At 37.9% G+C, this 6,445-nt stretch overlaps 1 long non-coding RNA gene across 2 annotated transcripts; it reads left to right on the top strand.

Moving 5' to 3' along the window:
* Window positions 1–4,462: 4,462 nt before the first annotated feature.
* On the top strand, window positions 4,463–6,231 carry LOC130138734 (uncharacterized). 2 transcript variants are annotated; one of them, XR_008817051.1, is made up of 3 exons: window positions 4,571–4,670; window positions 4,746–4,896; window positions 4,999–6,231. It is a non-coding gene; the product is annotated as an uncharacterized LOC130138734 (long non-coding RNA). The 2 variants fall into 2 exon arrangements; XR_008817050.1 differs by having other exon boundaries at window positions 4,463–4,670; window positions 4,746–6,231.
* The last annotated feature ends 214 nt before the right edge of the window (window positions 6,232–6,445 follow it).

Genomic DNA, 6,445 nt, shown 5'->3' on the forward strand with positions numbered 1-6,445 from the left:
CATATATATAAGAAGCAATGATTCACTTGTGTGCTAGAAAAAATAAACAGAAGAATAAGCAGCTGCACACAAAGATATATAGTGGTTTGGCTTTGATTCCAAGCCTAAGTCCACTCTTACCACTAATAACCACAAGTTAGGCGGGATTGCACTAATAAATTTATAAACAAGTTACACTCAGTGTACACCACTTCTATCAATTGATAGATCATACTATCAGGAGTTGGATGCAGCTTTTACTTGTTATACTTGATTTTTCAACACAATTACATTGCAGTAAGTGTTATCGACAGACAGGAGCTTTTTGCTATGTACATAGCGTGTAGTAATTTTTGGAATCTTATGAGCACTCTCTCTAACTTGTTGACTTCAAAAGACCTTCTCTTTTATAGGCATCTTCAATATGATCATTGATGACATCTTATAGAGGTAAGATAGATGTTAGAGCCGTTGGTGCTGCTGTCTTAGGAATTAACTGTCCATACAACCTTTTTCGGAACTTCTACAGACTTTTCTGAAATAGCTTCTGCTGCTGTTCTGTAATTGCGGCTCTGACAAAATGTCAGACGACCTATTCTCCTCTCTACCAAATCTTTTGCCGTGCAAGTCCAGTCAACAACGGCTATAATTGTGAGATAACAATCATATTAAATGATCCATTACCTAAACATTACCATTTACTTGATCTCTTCAGCTTCAATGAGACATCGTCATTTAGCTGATCTTTGTGATCGATGGTGCTGTTTATATGATCCTTCAAGGATAGTCTAGTGATCTTTTCTTCAATAAATTACATCATGAGTATCACTTAGTCCTTTGAATATATCTGCACTTAGATGATGTACATATTATATTAAGGATAGTTTGGGTATCATCAAAATTTATTTGGAGACGTTTCTCCAACAATAGTTGCCTAGTACATCTAGACGATGTGAAAATTCGCCAAACTCCATCTTCATATGAAGGATTTCTTGCATTAGAATATCGTTTTCGGCATTTTTCCAACTCCGCCACTTCTTTGCCACGTTGAGCCCTTGTCTTTTCAAGCTTAATCTTTCTTGCAAACAACTTCAGTTTGGTAGGTTCAACATACCCCATAGGCAAGGCAGTAGGAGCCATCAAATGTTTCCCAGATCCATGTTTCTGATGATCAAAATAGAACTTTTCACTCATTCGCCTCTTTTTTTTTTTATACGATTTAGATGATTCATCACTATCTTTATCATCCAAAGCCTTGTTATGCTCTTTAGTTTAGAGGGTGAGTGGCAACCCGGTCCTCAATTGTAGCTACAAATTTCTCCAGCAAAAGGACACTATAAGTGCCATAACTTGTGTGCGGAGATCACTTTGGTGCCATAACTTTTTTTCGGATCACTTTAGTGCCAAGTCGGAGGAAAAACGATCACTTAAGTGTCATAAGTTTTTTTTGGATCACTTCAGTGCTAAAATTTTTGAAAAACGATCACTTAAGTGCTAAAATTTTTTAAAAACGATCATTTAAGTGCTAAAATTTTTGAAAAACGATCACTTAAGTGCCAATCTCCGGCGAGCCACGTCAGCTTCAGAAATTAATAAAAAAAATGCCACGTCGGATTTCCGGCGAAAAATTGTGTACGGCACCGGAGTTGGCACTTAAGTGATCGTTTTTCAAAAATTTTAGCACTAAAGTGATCCAAAAAAAACTTATGGCACCAAAGTGAGCGCCGTACACAAGTTATGGCACTTGTAGTGTTCTTTTGCCAAATTTCTTCCTTCATTGTATAATGTCTTTCCATAAGAGATGGTAATGAAACCCTCCTTGCCAACTTTTTTCCATGGCCTTTGCGATCAATTTACCAATTTCCCTCTCACCATTGGTCGATATGGTTCCAACCCGTGCAATCTCCTCTGATGTGTTAATCATCTGTGCCCTGCTTTCTAAATTTGTTTCCACCGCACCGACTGCCCGATGCCATGTTTTAGGTCCAATGCATTCATCCAACTACAACTGACTTGGATCCCTGAGTGAATATTGTTTATGTGAGGATTGTAGCGCATGTGGATCATTGGTTGCATTACAATCTGTTTTGCAAGACTAGGACCAATGTTTTTAGTTTTGTTTTCAACCTCAACACTTCTTGTCACAGTAACACCGTCTGTTGTCACCTTGGAAGCACCAAAGCTTTACTCAATCACCACATTACCACTCTTCGAGCCCAAAGTGACCTTCATGGCATATTCAAGGTCTTCAACACCCTTAAGCATCAAGACATGCGCCTCGACCTCAAATTTGATATCTTTGACAATATAATTCCTTGTCTAGCTTGCTCTGCACCCTGCGAGTTAGGACTTAGATCAAAACGATTCTTTATCTCCTCGTCAAAATTTCTCCTTGAGAACCTTAGGTTACATTCCCGCTATTAAAGGTAACTACTCACTTGATGCTTCTCTCAATCAAAATCGATGATTACTTACGCCAAAAGAAACATACATCCTAGTACTTAACAAAAGACTCATGCACCATAAACTAACACACAATCTCACAACGTCCCATAAACTCTATACCCCAAAATCACAACCTAAGGTCTGATACTAAAAGATGTCACACCCTGAAACCTACCAGGATGATTCCACCCAAAGGACGCAGTCTCGAACCACAACAAGCAATCCAACTCCCAAAAGTCCCTTTGACAATGCTCTCGATCTATAGGCTACTAATTATGAAACTTGAAAAGATTGGGAAAAGAGAGGGTGAGCAACCACAGTTCAGTAAGTAGTATGTATCTCTTTTAAGCAGATCGAGCAGCCACTATGCATGTATACATGAAACCATACCAGAATTTTAGAAGCCAAACTCAAGATATAAAATACATATTGAGTCACATAAGAGTTGTTTCGTTTAAACAAGACTTTATACAATTCAGAAAATACTTATTTAAATCATCATAAACTTTAATGATCAAGTCTATTGATCAATCTCTATAAAAAAACCACGTCAATGGTCTATTCTATTAACTAATTTTAAATCACACATCAAGGGTCTATTCCATCGATGAATCTCATATCACATCATACGTCGATGATCCATTCCATCGACCAATCTATTGTTCAATATCAAACCATGGTCACGACACAAAGCTTTGTAACAAGGCTACCAAGATTCCTCCCTTGGCAAAGTCTCCACCTACAAAGCCAGTGGCTCAGCCTAGAAGGATATCCTAACCCGGCTTGCATCCCTTCAAACCCCTCAATGGGTTCACAGCGATATTAAGCATAAAACCCATATCCTCTAATACCAACAATCAAATCCACAATCAATATCACCAATTGATTTCACAAAACCAAACATATAATCTTTATCAACTTCGTTCATCAACTAAAATACATTTCACCAACCAAGTATCACTTAACCACCAGAAATCCTTCTCATAAAGTATTTCTCAAATTATTCGAGAACTCATTTCATAAACCATAATACATTTTGCATGCCCATTTCATAAACGAAGTTCACAAATCAATATATATACCTTATTTCGCAACACCATTCCTAAACATATCTTAAACCATTTACAAATACCAAAATGTAGTAAATGTTCGATCCATACTTTTATGCAACATATATGCTCTTTCACAACTCATAGTATATCGAATCTCTTTCGCTTTCAAGACATGAGTTTACAAATCCATAAAAGAGATAGCACCACTCATCGCTAAATGCCTACAATCAAATAACAAAAATTACTCGAACCGTCGAACTCGCAATCGTATCAAATAAGTAAGGAACAACGTTAAAATCGAGTCAAATGCTACCTCAATCATCTCGGATAAATTAGTCTTAGTAACGTAACGACTAAAAGGCACTTACAAAATCGCTCATCCAAAGCGATTACTCAAAGCCGCCCCCAAGGCGGAGTTTGAACACAAAACTTGATCGCGATATAACTTCCTCCACTGAACCACGTTCCAAGCGAGCATACAGTAAAAAAAAAAAAGCACATTCAAAGAACTACAAGACCCCCAACTTGGTCGACCCAAAATCGAGCCAAAAAGTGACACAAAAGTGACAAAAATCGGCATGGAAAGCTGCTAGTCTCTACTGTTCACCATGCGCGTGCAACTTCATAAATTAGTTTCAGGCAATCCGTAAGTCCAAATCGAGATCAGTAAAATCCCATGGCTCCATGATACCTTAAACTACCAATCGTATATATATATATACGCTGCTCAACAACTCAAAAATCGGATTTCGCAGCTTGATTTTCACAAAACTCTGAAATTATGCCCTAATCCCGAAAAATACTCCGATTGGACGAACAAGGGGCGCAAGTCTTTACCGAGCGTTGCAATGCGTAGTAAATCTGGCTCGGCGAGGTGTCCATGGTATCAACGCTCAAAGCCCCCTCTCTCTCTCTTCTTTCTTCTTCTTCTCTTTCTTCTTTCCCCTTTCCCTTTTTCTCTGCGTTAGTTTCTCTTGGCCTCTCCTTTTTCCTTTTAAGGACTGTCCACTTTTTCTCTTTTCTTTTTACTTATAAAAGGTGGGTCCTACCACTTCTTTGACTGGGTTACTAAAAAGGCCAAATATTACAGAAACTCTTTCTTCTTTCTTTTTTGCCGTATTTCCTTATTTCCTTTTCTCTCTTTCTAAAACGAGAACCACCATTAGAGACAAGTGAAGCTCCGAAGGTATGAAGGTTCGCTTATCATTTTATCTACCCTTCTACTTTTTTCCGTTTACAAATTTTGTCATTTCGTAAACTTTCCTACAGATAAAATCTCCATTACAGAGATGAGAAGATTCGGTTCGCATCGCACTTGGTTCGGTCTTCTTCTCCATTCTTTTACAATTAGAACTTTGCCCTTTCATTGACTTTCCCCAATATTTTTTCCGTTTTGCAAGGAAAAATCTCCATTATTGAGGTGAGAAGCTTCGGTTTGTGTCACACTTGGTTCATTCTTCTTCTCCACTCTTTTACGTTTAGAACTTTTGCCATTTCATTAACTTTTCCCAACTTCTTTTAGTTTCTAAAGGAAGAATCTCTGTTACGGAAGTGCAAACTCCACTTCACACAACAAAATAAAAGTGCGCTGCGAGATGCTCCGATTTGCGCAAAACAGAGGTGCTTTGTGGGACTTCACTCGGGTTCACGCAAAATAGAGGTTTGCGGCACTTCGCTCCAGATCGTGCAAAATAGAGGTGCATTTCGGCCCTACCGTATTTTGCCTTCGCAAAAGTCTCATTTCGTAAATGAGTCACACTTTGCTCCTAATCGATCTTATGTAGACTTTTGCCGATCCTATAAATTGTTGTATGTGAATCATGACACATTGCTTTGGCACCACCAATCCGAATCCCATCAATCGACTAAAACTTAGTGGAGCGGGGCATGGATGGAGCGGTATTAGAAGGTCAGCTTATGCAAGTGAGCTCCTCTTAACAATTATGAGGAACCCCAACAATGCCGGCCAACTGTTTGCACAAAGGTCTACGCGTGAATTGGCTTAGCAATTGTGATTGTTTTCACAAATTGTGGTTGTTTTCACATACAATCTTGCAATGGAAGAAAGGAAAAAAAAAAAAATTAACACCCTTGAACTCAGGTTGTAGTCGCACTGCTTTGTATGTTTCTTTCTTTTTTTCCGTCTGTCATAAGTGTTGCTGGATGATTGAAAAGCTTAGATTGAGATTGAGATTGAAATTTCAATATAGAAGATAACAGTGCTACAACGAGCTGCAGATAAGATTTTTCTTTTCAAAGCTTGCAAATTAGTGGTTATGGTAGATAAACTAAAAGATTGTTGTTGCTAGATAGTTTTTGAAAGATTTCCGGATAATTCCCGTTCGATAATTTCTTTTGCTTGGACTGCATCTATTTTTTATTATCGTGACTATAAGTTTAACTACCACATTATGAAGCAGAGAGATGCGGAGGTTTAGCAATCCACCTTCATTGCGAAGTAGAAAGGTGTGAAGGTTAAGCATGGTTGACCACGGTTAGGCATTCCAGCACGACCAGTCAAGTGCTCTAATTCTTCAGTCATAAGAGGTTCTCTCTCTTATGTGGATGCTTTCAAATTTTCTAGGCAAATTTCTTGTAATTGGTGATGACTGATGATGGTGGTAGATTTTTCATAACTTATATTTTAACACATACACGGCAGATTATTCCTAATCCATGTAGATAGCTCTGCTTGTTCTCGGCATAAATGGCTATGACCTCATCTATTTTTATAACTAAACTTGTTTTCACTTTATCTTTCTTCTTTCAATGATTACAATTTTTTATTGTAGAGGCTCCAAAGGATAATAGCATCGTGCATAAGGTCGATAAAGAAATTCAATTTAGAATTGGCATGATATTTGCTAATGAGGACGAAGCATATAATACATACAATGCATATGCAATTTGAAAGGGATTTGGAGTACAAAAAGGCAAAAAGCAACAATAGTAAATGAATATTGCGTAGA

The sequence above is a fragment of the Syzygium oleosum genome, unplaced genomic scaffold (assembly GCF_021117445.2).
Source record: "Syzygium oleosum isolate NSW1041296 unplaced genomic scaffold, Sole_v2.1 Sole_v2.08, whole genome shotgun sequence".
In the NCBI taxonomy this organism is placed as follows: Eukaryota; Viridiplantae; Streptophyta; class Magnoliopsida; order Myrtales; family Myrtaceae; genus Syzygium; species Syzygium oleosum.